The sequence below is a fragment of the Epinephelus lanceolatus genome, chromosome 2 (assembly GCF_041903045.1).
Source record: "Epinephelus lanceolatus isolate andai-2023 chromosome 2, ASM4190304v1, whole genome shotgun sequence".
Taxonomy (NCBI): Eukaryota; Metazoa; Chordata; class Actinopteri; order Perciformes; family Serranidae; genus Epinephelus; species Epinephelus lanceolatus.
Window position 1 is genome coordinate 22,623,571 of NC_135735.1, and position 16,330 is coordinate 22,639,900.

The 16,330-nt window shown below is 42.8% G+C and overlaps 1 protein-coding gene across 2 annotated transcripts in view; it reads left to right on the plus strand.

Annotated features, from left to right (window-relative positions):
• Positions 1-636: 636 nt before the first annotated feature.
• The window catches only part of dagla (diacylglycerol lipase, alpha), a 55,799-nt gene continuing 40,105 nt past the window's right edge, over positions 637-16,330 (plus strand). For both annotated transcript variants that reach the window (XM_033628786.2, XM_033628785.2), the window contains exon 1: positions 637-1,268. The gene's annotated coding sequence lies outside the window, so the exon portion shown is untranslated. The remainder of the gene's footprint in view (positions 1,269-16,330) is intronic.

Here is a 16,330-nt window from a genome sequence, read left to right on the forward strand (position 1 = left end):
TGTAAGGCCTATGCTTCGGTTCCAAATCAAATTCAGTACATAACATTAATTTTTAATAGTTTCAAATAGGCTATACACACTTTCTGACATTTTAAATGGGCTCTTATGCATTTCTTGTTGAATGTTTATTAATGCAGCAGCTGACAGGAAATAAAACAGTTTCTCTAAACAAACAGAAATGAAACGTCAAGTTGATCTCTGCCTGCACCAGTTTCCTTCCTGTAAGGAGCGTTTGGGAAAAATCTAAACTGCGCATGCGCCACGGCACAACCGAGTCTAATCAAATACGCTTTTTTGGCATTTGTCGCCTTTAATGTACCTTAATGCTATCTTTTTTAGCTTTCAAATAAAAGGGCTTCCTTAAAGTAATGGCAAACTGACCAAAGGAAAGCGTGTCAAAGCCTCACGGAGTCTTTCTGTGTGACTTCACACAAAGGAGGTGCAGCCTCTCAGAGAACACTGCCATCTTTGATTCCGCTGCCGATTCCTTGAAATTCAGAAACCACCGGTGGCGCCCTTTCTCCGCAGGATCCGCAAAGTGTCAGCGGTCTGCCAGTTACAAAAGCGAGGCAGGTGTGCGTAAACAGAGCGTTGTACGGGAATTGCGCAGCCAAACACGGAAGGGGAATACGTACGTATTTTTCCCTCAGTGGGAGAAATGTCCGAGGGGATGGGCCAGCTTGTGTGGAAACGCTGCCTCCGTTTAGCTGCTCTCCGTGCTGGGGGTTCGGGAGTTGTCCGACTGATGGCTCACACCAGCCACTGACTACAGCGTGAGAAACGAAGGGCTCGTCTTGTTAGTGAAAGCCGAGGCAGCGCTGCCTTCTTGTGGATAAAACCCATCATGCCGAGCTCCGACGGAGGGACACGAAAATGACCCATAGTCAGTGAAGTGCTACAGCCGACGACGTGTTGAAGTTCAGCGGAGAAGCCGTCAGTCTCCAGCGGTTTGAAAACCACCGTGTAATTAATAACGGTCCTTTCATGGCATGTACGAGGTTTGCCTGACAGCTGGCACACAACCCGAGGAGGCTCCGGCTCTTTGATGTCCCTGGATCCATTCATCCTCGCGTTGTAATGACGTCTGTACGGGTATTATAATTCTATCGGTGAGACATTTGTGAATTCACCCCCCCCCCCCCCCCACCCCACCCCAGCCGTGAGCCGGTGTCGGGGAGATCGGCTGAGGCGGGTCGGCAGTCGGAGGGATATGGGAGAGCGAGCGGAACCGATGCAGTGGGTCTTGGCAAGGCATCGTCAAAATACAGGTGAGCGGCGGGATGAAGGCACCGACTATCTGACTGATTACCTGCCTTTAGCTATGTGCACATGCAGGACAGCCAGCCAGCTGCGGCTCGGACAGCGTGACCCGGCTTTTTAATCCGTGTTTCAGTGCTGGTTTGAGACACATTTCTTAGGCCACATCTCCGTTAGCTAGGCCCGCAGGATGCCACCTTAAGCAGCTGTCCCGATTAAATGAGATTAGACACTACCGCCGCTGCTGCTGATCTACTTGTTGGAGGCACACATTTTGATGCTGTTGCACAGATAAACACCCCGGGCTGCAGCTAACTGTAGTTCAGCTTCAATTATTGTGCATTTGTCTGTTATTTTAGTCAATGTGTGGCTATAAAATGACAAAAAATATGGTAAATGCCAATCACAAGTTACAAAAGCTCAAAATGATGTGACAGTCTCTTAATCTATAGCTGCTAGTTCTCCAAAGTACTCAGCTGAATTAGTGCACAGTGTCACTATTACAAATATTGGTGTTGACTCATGTTTCTTATTTTTATTTAGTAGCTTTAAGATCAGTCCACGTCTTCTCATTAGAAGCAGGCTTCACAACCCTAGCCTATGCATCATCTATGCCAGTGGTTCTCAACCAGGGGTCCGGCAACCCCCAGGGGTCCTTGAGGGAGTTCCAGGTGGTAAAGTGACCTTCACTTGTGTCGAGCCTTTCTAGTCATCTGACCACTCAAAGCGCTTTTTACACGACAAGTAACATCCACCCATTCACACACTGGTGACTGAGGTTACTGTACAAGGTGCCAACTGCTACTCAGTTCTTAACACACTGGAACAGCCATCAGGAGCAATTTGGGGTTCAGTATCTCGCTCATGGATGCTTCAACATGCAGACAGGAGGAGCCAGGGTTTGAACTGCTGATCTTCCAATTAGAAGACGACCCGCTCTACCTCACTATAAAGGTGAGCCTAATGTGTGTTAGGGCCCTGACACACGAAGCTAGTGGTTGGCTGATGGTTAATGTTGGGTCGTCACCCCAGTTTTTGCGGTGTGTCCCGCACCATCGGCCCTTGTCGGTCCTTCCTAGCTTTTTTTCAGCCAATGTTGAAGAGATGCCGGAGACGGCCGAGCCCATCGGTGAGTAATCACTCTGATTGGCAGTTCAGCTCAATGCAGGAGAAGAGAAACAGAAGCGAGGGATGTAAACAAATGGCTAAAGTCAAGAAAGAGGGCATGAGATTGAAACAAACTTGTTATACAAGGTAGGATTATTTCATCAGCCAATGAGCTCTTTAGCAGAAACAGTTCGTTACTGTTTGCTAACTGGCTAAGAAGTGTCTTCAATCCATCATGCCGGTCTCCCGGTTTCGCTTTTTGAATGAGGAATACAGACTACTGCCAGCGCAGAACGTGCCGGTTGGCCATTGGATGCAGTCTTTGCAGAGTCTTCATTGTGCAACTTTGTGGTGGAGACACAGGCAATGTGAGGCGACATAACAGTCAACCTTCAGCGCCACGAGTTCTTTTATGTCTCTTTGGTGTGTCTGGGCCTTAAGAGTCAATATTGATTCTGGGTTTTACTTTGTCTATGGTTATCTCCTCAACTCTAGACAGCCAGAATTCTGGTCTTAATCAGATGTAACAAACAAAACCTTTTCAGATGGAGGCCCCTGAAGTGAAATCTTATCAAATAGAGGTCCATGACCTAATGTGTATCAGTTTAGGGGACCTTGACATAAAAAAGGTTGAGAGCCACTGATCCAGACAGTGCTTTTGGTTGGGCAGTAGATGACATGTTTCCTTTCTAAGAAAAGGACCCCTCACAGCAACAGTAAGGGGAATGTCACACCTGTTCAGAATATTTCACTGATAATTTGGATCCTCCTTTTCTCACGACTTCCAGCTGTGCGGATATTGTTTTTCCCTATTGTCATTATGTTCATGCCACTCAAAGTGAGAACGCCTTCATTAAGCAATGTTTCAGCATAGATGACCAGAGGTGTCAGTTGGGGAGTGCCGAGCTGTACAGACGAGGATAATGAACACCTCTAAGGGCTTTGAAAAATAATAATATGATAATCTAGTCTAAGAGAGTTGTACAGTTCTTGAGCAAAACAAGGTATGAGTTCAGCGAGAAAGAATGAGGAAGATGTAGGGGATGTTATTACCCACAAAATGGCACATATAGTCACCTAGACCAGCTGTAGTCTTCTGTTCTTTGTTAAGACACCAGAGAAGTTTGTTATGGGCAGAAGCACTGAGTGTTTACGGCACCCAGAGGAGTACTGGACTATATCCCAGCTTTTACTATTGACATCTTTCTTATTCTATACTGATTTCTGCACTGCTGCCCGCCTCATACCTTAAGCCTATCGAATACAGACGAGCTTACACAATATATTTTTAATCAAATTTAAATAAAAAATCAACCAAAGCCCAGCCCTGTAAGGCTGCATCAACACCAGTGTTTACACTTGGTTCACTGGCATCCCTGTAGGCTGCAACCCTAGTGGAAACCAAATGCCTCCAGGGAGTCCTGGCAGATAGAGTATGTTGTCTCTTTGTTTTCCAAAGCACACACTCACAATGTGCGACCTCTCTTTTTGCCAGAAAACTTTCTCCTCTGCTCTAAGATTGAAATTATTTTGAATAATTTGATTGAGCAGGGCCTAATGCTGGTGTTTGGGTGTTAACAGGTAGTCAAGGAATTACACTGCTTTGGGAGGAAGCATGTTGATGTATTAGATTATCACTTATTTCTCGTAGAGATATTCCAATACTTGTTTTCCTTTTCAACATGATTCTAATAGCTGAATTTGCGTATCGGCCAATACCAAGTACCAATCCAATACCATAGTATTGAAAAAATAAATGTAAGCTGTGCACTGCTAAGCCTGTATGGATGTGAAATGATTGCTGTCATTGCTGTATGGCATAACTCAGGTTAAACCTTTCATAAAACACAAACAAAAACATACAGCGAATGATTGCCATCGAATTTTCTTTTATTATTTAATTGGACATTTTGCCAGTGGCTAACAGTGCACTGTTTACTCAAGATCAGTTAGTCTTGGCTGCTCTAAAACAGTAGTTGCCAGTGGCTTAAAGTGTCTTAGAGTGGCAAAGAAGAACTGATTTACGGAAAGACTTCCATTTAAATGATGTGGTATGGGATTGGTGCATGGACCTAAGTACTTGCTGACAGCAGATCCATAATTTTAGGCAGTTTGGAGGCATTTCTGAAAGTGATATCGGTATTGAAACAACTTTAATTTCTCACATTTGTGCCTTTTCTCATTTACAACAGCTTTAAATTGACGTATGAAGTCCACTAATCAGGGATGTTTAGATTTAGGGTCAAGAACAGTAAGTATGTTTACAGTAAAGGGCGAAAGAACCACTGACAGCATGCTATCTTTTTATAACTGCTCAGCTTTGATGGGAATATAACACCACTAAACCATGGCCAAAGACTTAGGTACAGTTATTGATCTGCAGTCACTCCTTTTTAAACAGAAGGAAGTCCTGTGAGATATAAATGCTCAGGCTGCTATTTGATTAAACTATTTTTTTGTTTCTCTCTGTTCCTCTTTTTGCCAGAGTTTGGTGCCTTTTTTAGAAGTTTTCTGAGTTTGCTCCTATTTGATTTTCAGCCCTTCATCCTCAACTTCCTCTTCCTTTTACCGTTTGTGCTTTAATAAAAGATTTAAGCCTTTATTTTTAAACTATATATAATAAGACTTTATGTGAAAATACATAATAAGGCTTCAAGATTTGTAACTATTGCTTTAAATGCCCACTAGTGTGGCCTTTTTCATATGTATTTAGGACAATAGTAACACTACATCAGAGCCGTGTGATTACCTCTGGCCATTTTCTTGAACATGGCTTAATACAATGCGTATTTTGTTTTTGTGTATATGTATATGTAGCCACAGTAATCCTAAACCCATGTTACACACAGTATATGTGCTTCTATGGTGTAACAAACACATTGTAAAAGGAATAAATAAGCAGCAGCCTTATAAACTAACAATATAAGTTTGGTATCAAAAGTTGTCGGCCTGTGTTGTTTCAGCAGCTCATCTGTATTGTAGTGTAGGTGAGTGCTTGTGAGAAAAGAAAGGACATTCTTACTTTTTGACACTTAAAAAAAACACAGAGGCACTTGTTCTCACTCATGTAGGGAAACTTCCCACCATTTATTGGTATATTTACACATAAAAAGCGAAAACGAGGAGTGATCTGAGTGAAACTTTAGACACTTTTAGTTAGTCTTAATATTCAGGTCAGGCATAATTCTTTGTCTGAGATAATGAACCCAGACAAAATGAGGCACTTTGAATGTATAATTTCATGGGCCCTTAAAAATTGAGGTCCATTTTGTCCTCTGTGTGCGCATTAGGCCTACATATCAGCATAAAAGGAGGCGAGTAACTTTACAGTTGCTAATGACCTTCTGTTATATTCAATGCACATACAAGACTTTGATTTACGCAAGGTCTTCGTCTCCGTGTCTTGAGGAGATCATAGCATGCCCCTTAATTTTAGACTAGGGCAAGGAAATATAGTTATCATATCAGTATTGTGATACGAGACTAGATGTTGTTGTAAATGTTGTCTATTGTATGTTGTTTTGTCTTTTCCTGGTTTTAAAGGCTGCATTACAGTAAAAGGAAAGTCATTTTTCTAAAATTCCCAGGCTGCTCCAGCTGTGCTATTATTTGCCTTTACCCACTTAGTCATCATATCCCCATTACTGATGATTGTGTATGAAGAATTTCATTGTGTAAATATTTTGTGAAAGCACTACTAGTCTCTAATAGTATCATCATCACAATATCAACACGGAGGTATTTGGTCATAAATAGCAGGATGTTCGGTTTTCTCCTCATTCCCCAGACCTATTTTAGACTTGCTGTTTTTAACAGTGCATCATGGGACATGTGATCCAAATAAGCCATATGTAAAAGGGCATCACTCTGTGATAATACCCAGGAGACAGTATTGATGATCTGCCATGTGCTTTGCAGGCGGATGTGTGTCCCCTCCGAGACACACTTGCACGTATTTCAAAACCTACACGCTGCAGATCATCTGATTTTGCAGCGAAGCCACAAATGGACAGCCGTGTGAAAAATACAAATGTGTGAAAACGCCAATTTAAAGCACCACAATAGATTCACCACACTGCTGAAAGCCTATGGCTGCAGGGACGCGTTGCCTCGGCGAAAACTGCTGCGGTTATTTTCAGTATCTGACCAGATACAGTGACAAACAGATCTGTACATGGTTTGTGGCAGCGTGCCACAGACAGGTTGGCAGAGCACATATGTTACCACCCCAGCACAAAAAAAACATTCATGTATACACAAACACACACATGCAATCTGCAGTGCACATACTATCACATCAACTGAAAGAAGAGAAAATGGAGTGGGAAGAGGTGAAAGGGATTGAGTGGGTGGCAGTGGGAGAAAAAGATGGAGAAAGAGGCAGAGGGAGAGTAGGAGTGAGTGGCACATGGCTTTCAGTCTAAAAAAAGATGAGCAACACGAAACCAAAACCAGAATCTGGATTAGCTAGATAAGGAAGAGGAGGGGGACAGGGGAAGGCTCGAGGAGAAAATGTAGGTTTCCTCTGCACCGAAAATGGTGCAGATGCACACGCTCGGTTTCATGCTCATAAATGTCCTCTAAAATATGAATACTGAATGAGTGTGTGGGTAGGAGGAGAAGAAGGAGAGAGCATGAGGATGGGAAGACAGAAGATGAGAAAGGCAGAGGGTGAGATGGAGCTAGGAGATGGGTGAGATGCTCTAGGATGGATGGAGTGCTGCTGTGGTGTGACAGAATAGGAAGAGACAGGATCATTAGAGACAGCAGGAGCGGAGCCAGGGATGTGACAAATGCTGGAGAGAATCTTGATCTAAGCAGAGTGTAACACTGACCCAGGCGGAAAAGGAGAGAGACTGGAGCAGATGGATGTATGACAGAGAGCAGAGGAGACGGGAGAGATTTGGGACTGTGCTGCAGTCATGAGCGTCATGCCAACCAGGCATAACCTCAGCGCTTTCTGGAGACATTCTCAGTAGCCTGTCTGTATAGGATTGTGCCCATCACCTCACTACATGCCAACTCCTCTTCAGTCTACTTTCACTGTCCCCCTGAGCAAGTATTGTTCCTCTCATGTTGATTCCTATTGATTCTGACACCATAACAAGCTACCTGCAGGACAGTGGAGACACTGCATACCTGTGTGTCCATAAGGCTTCTCTTACAGCACAAATAATATTAAGACATAGCCCCAGCTATTTTAAAATACATGAATTTTTTATTCCCCAAATAAAAGCACCATCCCATGGATCAACACAGGAGATCCTGCTGAAACTAAACATGCTGCAGCGAATGTCCGATGCATCCAGGATGTTATCAGGTGCTGAAGGGAAAGCTGAAGTCTGTTCTCATGTGACTTGTAAGACACACCTTTGTACACATAATTCTCTACTCACCACGTGTGTGCAAGCAAAAGCTGCTGTCTTTGATATTTGACATTCAGAGTCACTATGCGTAAAGAGTGATCGCTGTTTAACTAGGAGCAAGTAAAGGATCACACCCCTACTGATTGTTGAAGCATGTCCACGAGTGTTTTGCATCTGGTGGCTAAATATAGATGCAGTTTTGAAATGTAGTTTTGTAGGATGCATTTACTCCATACTTACTTACTCCTCTTCATCCCCTATGGAACATAAGGCTCAAAGAGCTCCTTCCATTGCATTCAGTCCTTGGTTAACAGCTTCATCTTTTCTAACTCCAGTGTCATAGTTCTGCGCCAGGTGGTTTTGGGCCTTCTGGGGTTTCTTTTGCCTGGTGGCGTTGATCTTAAAGGGATAGTGCAGCCAAAAATGAAAATTCATCCATCATCTACTCACCCATATGCCGATGGAGGCTCTGGTGAAGTTTTAGAGTCCTCACAACACTTGCAGAGATCGAAGGGGAGAGAGGGTAGCAACACAACTCATAGCTTGCTCCCGAGACCAGCGAAAGCACGTGAACACACATGAACACAGTGCACAGAGAGGCAGTTAGAGCTGCAGGCTCCAATGAGGCTAAAAACAGAGTTCAAATGATGTTTTTCCAAACAACTTTTTATGTCGGGGCTTCAGGACACTTGGATCACTACGGACGAGCAGTATGGAGATATTTTGTGGTTTCAGTTATGTGTTTTTGGACGTTTGAATCTGGGGCGAGGTAAGCCTCCATTAGGTGGAGTTGTGTTGCTACCTCCTCTCCCCTTGGATCTCCGCAAGTGTTGTGAGGACTCTAAAACTTCACCTGAGCCTCCATCGGCATATGGGTGAGTAGATAATGGCTGAATTTTCATTTTTGGGTGCACTATCCCTTTAAGACGACTCTCATGATGCGGCCCTGTTACATTCCTAGCACATGGCCTGGACATCTCAAACATCTGTGTGTGATTTCTTTGGTGATGCTCTGGCTACCTGTTTTCTTGTACAGTTGAAGGATGGCATATTTGTCTGAGGCATCCATTGTGAAAGGCTTCCACTCTCATCATGTCTGTTTCCACCATAGGAAATGCATAACTTGACAAGAAATGTTGTCATGAGGTGAAGCTCAGTGCATCGGAGCAGAGCACCCCAACTTTGGATGGACACCCATAAAAACACACACTTGACGATGCAAAAAGAGGAACAATGTTTCATATTTGTTCAATCAAGTGATTCAGATTACAAAACATGTTGCTACACCGGCACGGCTTCCCCTATTTCAAAGACAACAAGACTGTTTTTTTAGTGTCAGACTTAATGTGCGCACCTGTGAAGACACACCTGTTGTTTGTTGGTGGCAGTACTGTCATAGATCTGTTTAAACTATAATAATAAACACAAAGCTGCTTGAAGTGATGCTCTACCCAAAATCCGTCTTTTTGAGTATCGAGAGCAGTCACTTTCTGTAGGGCTGGGAGGTGCCTGTTAGTTAAATGGATCCCACTAGTGACATATTTTCAAAGCAAAATGTCCACAGAAGCTTCTTAAACCACCCTTGCAGAATTCTTTGCTGTCCGTGCATATCCTCATGGTGTTTCACAATGATATGGCTGAATACTTCAGCTTTGGAGCAGTTTTTGGAGAAAATGTTTGGCACATTCTGAGATGAGGATGATTTTATTAGGTTTATGTGGACCTTTTGATGTTGACTTTTTCCAGCATGAACAACTGGACACTTTTGGAGTCTACTATAACTTGCAGAGGTCAAGTTGAGAATGAGGACACAACAAACTTTGCCCAATGACCTTTGTACAAGGAGGGTGTTTGTTTGACACTTGAAACATCACTTTGAAACGTACCTCCTCTGACCGATGCAGCAGCAGCAGCATATTAACTCAAGCACCCGTAAGACCTGGGAATTGTATTTCTCTGTTATGATAATGGATTAGAATTTCTCACGTTTGTTTTCAAACCAGTTTCTAAGATCTGCTCCCTCCTGAGTCTGTGTGCATGGACATGTTTGCCAGACAAAGTAAATGTTCCTTTTGAGCTCAGTTACAGTGGTGATAGATGGAGAGGTTTCTCAGGGAGAGACTGTGATAGAAAATAAAGAGGCTCTAACCAACCGGCTGTGTGCCACAGCTTGGCTTGATGCTGCTGTTGCTGCAGCAGACTCACTGTGAGTGAAATGGAAGAGTAGGATACTAAAACACCTGCTGCTAGTCATACTAGATCAAGCTGCTGTGTGTAAAACAAGGAATACATACCCAGTGCTGAGTTCAGATGGGACCTGAGTTTGCTGTTTGTGCAGATTTTAGATTCAGGTCCAGTATCTCTGTCTCTCCCGGGAATGATGTATTGATGTATTGACAGTGTTCTGTGTAATCCTTTGAGCAGTGGGACCAGGTGAGTTTTAACATTTTATCTCTTATTAGCAAAGGTGGATATGTGTGTGTATGTGTGTATGTGTTGTTACATCAAGTGAAGAGATGACAGAACAGCTAGATTTTTTAAATCACCTTTAGTGTTAAAAGCTGTGTGTGAGTGAAAACAAGATTAATGCGTGTTTCATGAGGCTATAGGACGCATAGGAGATGCATCAGGCAATTCAAAAGCAATCAGTCTAAGTAAAACAATTTCTGATGCTGTGCTGCATGCCTGCACCCTGTTTGTTTCATGTCCGTGTCAAAGACAAAGCCGTAATGATGGACGGGGAGCCCTGTCATTGTTGTTACATCATTGTTGTTGCATCACGTGGGTACGGGCCTGGGCCTGGCACACAGTAGCACGCTGTGCAGAGCACAAAAGCATTGCTCACATGCAGAAACATGTCACAGTCTTTTCACAAAACACATGTCATTTGGATTCAGACGGAGTCACTAGCTCAGGATGAGAGTCAAGAGTTTGCATGACTCATGCTGAATGCAGTAAGCGCTATCATAGAGCCAGGGACTGCAGCTCAGCCTGGAGTTGTCTGTGTAGTAGAATTGCCCTAAAGGTCACGTTTTAGACATTTAGATGCTCTTTTGATCTCGCGTTACAAACATAGCAGGGGGTGTGTGGCGTGTGCCAGCTTCAGGTGCTGGAACTGAAGGTATTTGTCACTTTGGGGGGTTTAAAAATACAAACTTGTTTGAAATTGAACAACATCAGGACGATTCTCTTCTATTCCCTCAACATTAATAAGGGATAGACTTGCCGTTTGCTTTTATCCTGACTGTGCATCATCTCCAAGAAAACCATTGAGGGTATCATTTATATTATTTGAGCAAAGCATATGGTAGTTCATTCAATATCCACAGTAATATTGTGGCTATTTGGAGAGTGGAATAACAGATTTGTGGTCATATCTTAAATTACCAGTAGAATTAATAGTCACGCAGGTTATGAAGTCTTCCTCTCCTGAGTGCATCAGTATGCTTTCAATTTTAAAAAAAAATCTAATTGTGGTTATGCAGGCGTGATAGTCTGCACTTTGATATGAAGGATCCCACCCAAAACTGCTCAAAATGATTGACTCTACTCTAGTGAGTGCACATTTAGTCCATTTAGTGTATATAATCACATGAATCCAGTTTCTCTCAGAGAGTAAACATTACGTATTTGCATTTAGACAGGAAGGGGATGCATAAAACAGATGGAGAGGAGCCATGCCTCACCAATTTAAAAAAAATCTACAAATCTACAAAAAAGTCTACACATGAAAAGTAAATTAAAAAATCAATTTCACTGTCTGTGATATTTGAATCAGAATCCAGTATATTGCCAAGTAGGCTTTCACATACAATGAATGTGCTTTGGTGTTTTAATGCATTACAACATAGTAAGAGAAATTAAAAATAAAAGCAAATACAACAAAAGTCAACAAACATAAATATAAAACTGAGAAAATAACAATAAAAATACTATAAAAACAACTACAGTATATCTGTTTTAAACTGAAAGCTTCATGTGATGTTTATTTTGCACCATGGTGGTCCAAAGTACTTCCTTAAACATATATTTCAGACCATGATCTATCATAGCTGGAGCCATGGTATGTACAGTATGACTTGTGAGGTGAAAATATAACATCCAGTAGTCTGAATTTAAGCTCTTTAACACTTTAAACATGCTGCGTAAGACCCAACTGAGTGATGTTTCCCCCCCTCTCCCTTTTCATTCTCTGTTAAGCCAGCTACTTATCACGTCATTTGGATTTGCAACGGTTTCATCACAATAAAATGAAATGTTTACATGCTGCTTGAGCCATTGATAATTCTGGCTTTTTTGAGTGGATTCATGCTGTGAAGGTAGAATTAGTCAGCTGGTGTCTGTCAAAAACATTGTCTATTTTCACTGTGTGCAGGTTTTGAAATAATCAGAATGTTGTCACAATTTACGTCAGTCCAAGTGTATTCAGTGAGACCTTTTAGAGTGTGACATTTTACCTTAGCGTAATTAATCATTGCGCAGAGCAAATGTGCTGTAATCCTTTTTTTTTGCGATAGGATTTGCAGTATTTGTGTGTAATGGTGTATTTTATGGAGCTGTTGCTGTCAAAAGGAATGTGGTATTTCACACTCTAAAAAATTCAATTTGCTCACATCACGGTGCATATCTTATTTTCCGAAGACATACAGTTTTCTGACTGTAAATATCTTACAGAAATAGATTACCTCCACATGTCTGGTTTACTCACAAATTCTCAATTGGTTAAGGAAGTTAACCAATGCACACTTAAAGGGACAGTTCACCCTAACATCAAAAACGCATATTCCTCCTCTTACCTGTAGTGTTGTCTATCAATCTAAATTGTTTTGGTGTGAGTTGTAGAGTGCTGGAGATATCAGCTGTAGAGATGTCAGCCCTCTATTGAATATAATGGAACCAGATGGCACTCGGCTTGTGGTGCTCAAACACCAAGAAATACATTTAAAAAACTCAGCAGCAATGTCTCTTTCTGGAAATCATGACCAGGATACTCAAGATAACCACACCACCACACCACACCACACCCTACAAACTGTGCTAAAGGAAGTGCCCATCTCTTCATGGATGAGAGGCTCATGCTTGTGGCAACATGACATGTAAACATTAATGGTGTTCTCCTCAGCTAGGGCTGTCAGAACAAACTTCGCTATTCGGAAACAATTCGAATTATTGTAAAAATAAGCATATTCGAAGTTGGAAACTAAGGTTCGAATATTTTGGAGAAAAGAAAGAAAAAACGGCGCTCTACCGTGCATTAAGAGATGTTTTTTTGGGGAAATACATGACTGTCAGAGAAGCCCCGTTTACAAACAGACCTACAATCCCTCTCCTCTCCTCTCCTCTCCTCTCTCTCTTCTTAGCGGAGGGTGCCCTGTCAGCCCTGCGCTGACAGTGACAAGGCGCATCTCTTTGATCCGAAGTGACACAGCCCGTTTGCTCATGCTTCGGGATCGTTCAATAGAGTAAATGCAAATAAATATTGTTTTAATGTGTAACTATTGAAATGTTCACAAGGGCTTTCATAAATTCCAACAATGTTGCGGCACTGTCGCCTTTGCAGGTTAAAAGTTAATGACAGCGATTTGAAGTGAGGAGGAGCAACACGTCTTCGGCTGCGCAGCGGTGTCGGTACCGACACCGCTGCGCTGACAAGTCGGAGACGCTCACTTTTGCATGTGATGCAAAATATTAAAATAACGTCATCATAACACAAAAAAATATAGGCCTAGGCTATAGCCTATACCAAGGAAAAATTTGAATATTATTCGAATTTTTAACATAAAAAACATTAAAAATTCGAATCTGATTTTGGGGGAAGATTGACAGCCCTATCCTCAGCTGAGCTGTAACATTAGCTAGGTCAGTGATGCTAGGTGACCATGCGTCTATCTGTGCAGTTATCTGGTTGGTGGGCGTAGTCTGGTAGAAAGAAAATGCTGTGCATTCCAATACCCATGCTACCATACTATGTTGTATGTCAGAAAAAGATTTAGTATGTCCCAATTAGAGCTTAGATCGGGCCCAAAAAATCCAGCCCGACCCGGCCCGAGCCCATGCACGTTATGTCCAGGACCGGCCGGAGCAAACAGATACGGTCTAATTCACAAAGCACACGCAGAGGGTGAAATGCTCCACTAACTGCGCTGCCAAGCAGATTGCGTCTCGGTGCTCCGGTGTTATTTGCACGTATTTAAATGAGGTAATATGCATATATTTAGCGCGAAAATTGCCCCTTTCTATGCAAATGAGCCTCATTGATAAACAACATCTAATTCACTAACACCAGCGCTAAAAGCCACACGCAGTTTGAGTGAAGTAAATAACGTCTTTAGAAAGCTGGTGCAAACTGGGCGCTCCTCTGTGGAAGCCTCTCGCCCAGACTTTCCAGTGATCGTGGCAGCAGTGATCGTCTGTTAAATCAGTCTGTAAATAATATTTTGACATTATTATTATAATCATTATTACTTTAATGGCATCCAGAGTAGGGATGGGCAACACAAGGAAAAACACTATTCGAAAATCGTGGCAAGTATTCGACAATTTTTCGAATAATCCCCCCCCCGGGGCGGAACGGACTCCACGGAGGTCGGCGCGGACTCAAAGCGGACGTCCGCAAGCCCTGTGCGTGCACACCAGTGACTGCTCAGCATGTATTTTTCACATCGCGGGGATTTTTCACGGACATTTTTACAGGAAACTACAACGCGGAAGTGCGCTCGACTATGAAAGCCCGAATGACTGCGGACATTCCTCACGGAGTAGTAGTCTTTGCATGTTTCTCCTGTTTGTAGAAGAGCATCTCACACCACTGTAGTAATCCTAGACTGCCCTCGTGCGGTTAGGAGCTGAATTGCATGTCAAATAAAGGGGGGGAAATAAGACGGCGAATAGTAATAGTCTCATTAAAAAATCGATTTTTCAAAAATAAAACGACTATTCGAAAATCGAAAAGAAGATACTGATGTGTTGTACAGGTGACAGTCTGCGGTCATTCTCAAAACGCACTTCTGTCACGCGCTTCAAAAGCAACTTTCAATAATTTATTTTACGAAACGGGGGAAACAAACTTGAACAAAAACGGTTCCATAATTCATATTAAATTCAAAAGATAACGAAAAAACAGCTACAAGTGAGAGGGAATAGTGATAAAGTGGTCAAACTTGGTCAAATCCACAGCCTCAGCCCATCCGACACTGTTAGACTGACTCACCAGCAGACATCACTTCATGAGGGTATACAGTATTCAGTACTTTGCCAAACTAAGTCTGCCATTGTTCTGCCACGGTGTTCTTGGCGCAAAGCCAGCATTTATACTTTGCCATGTGTGGCTTATTGCAATCAGGGGCAAATCAGGGGCAAACTGCACTCAGCTGCCAAACTTTGTGGGCGTGTTTGCGCTGGTATATCATTAGCGCAATATCCTTTGTGAATAGGATGTTAAGACGGAGCAAACTGCGGGTGCAAATGAAGTGCAATTCAAGGTGCTATCAGTGGCCGCAGTTCATTCTTTGTGAATTCGGCAATAAGTTTGTTGTAACTTTAGGCTATGTGTCATACAAAGTGTGGTTTAATTTTATTTTTTATAATACTGTAGCGTCCGCCAGGACGTGTGGAAAGGATGATGCAGTTATTCGGCAATTAAACCACTGTTTATTACTGAACAGTACAGGTTACTGTTGGACGTAACCACGCCAAAACAACCAACAAACAACTCCATCTGTGCACTCCTGCTCTCTCCTCCAGCTCGCTCATACACGCACCAGCACGCGCACTCACACAGCCCTCCTCATCCCCGCACCTCATTCAATCCCAAATATGCCATTAACTCACAGAACATTTACATTATAAGAGAACATTTACTGCAGGGTCGTTACAATACATAGCCTATAACATTATCAAATCATAGCTTTAAAAAAAAAAAAAACGTCATATCTGACCAGGCCCAGCCTGGGCCCGTCAGAGGGAGGGGGGCTCCCAGCCCGACCCGGCTTGGGCCCGCGGGCCGGGTCGGGCCGGGCTCGGGCTCGGGCAGAGAATCTAAGCTCTAGTCCCATTACATAGTATGCCAAATGCAGTATGCCAAAAATACCAGGACGTTCCACTGCATCTGGTCGGATTTTGCAGTATGCAAGGCTGCAAGCCAGCATGCTTCTCTGGCTAATCTGACCCACAGTCATCTGCGCAGCAGTAGATGCAATACATCGACTGAGCCGCAGTCAGATGACAGCACAACAGCTCGTTGACAGCTTGGCGGAAGTCATAATGGTGGATGACAGCACATTAAAGTGACCAGTTGAATTACTTGTTGAATATAATATCAACAACAGAAGGACATAACAATGACAGAGAAATGTATAGCCTATGTAATTTTACTGTCATCAATATAATATGTTAGAATCTACAATGTATACTGTACTACAAACATTGTAAAGTAAAAACAGCAGCACTCTCCAGGATGAGCTCTGTCTCTAGCGAACTCAGGGAATGGCTTCATTTATCACCAAGGTAACAGATATATGAGCAAGAGGGTCCCGACTGTGTGCATACTGCATGCAAACGTACATACGCATTCATAGTTCCCTGTGGATTATCTTGAGTAA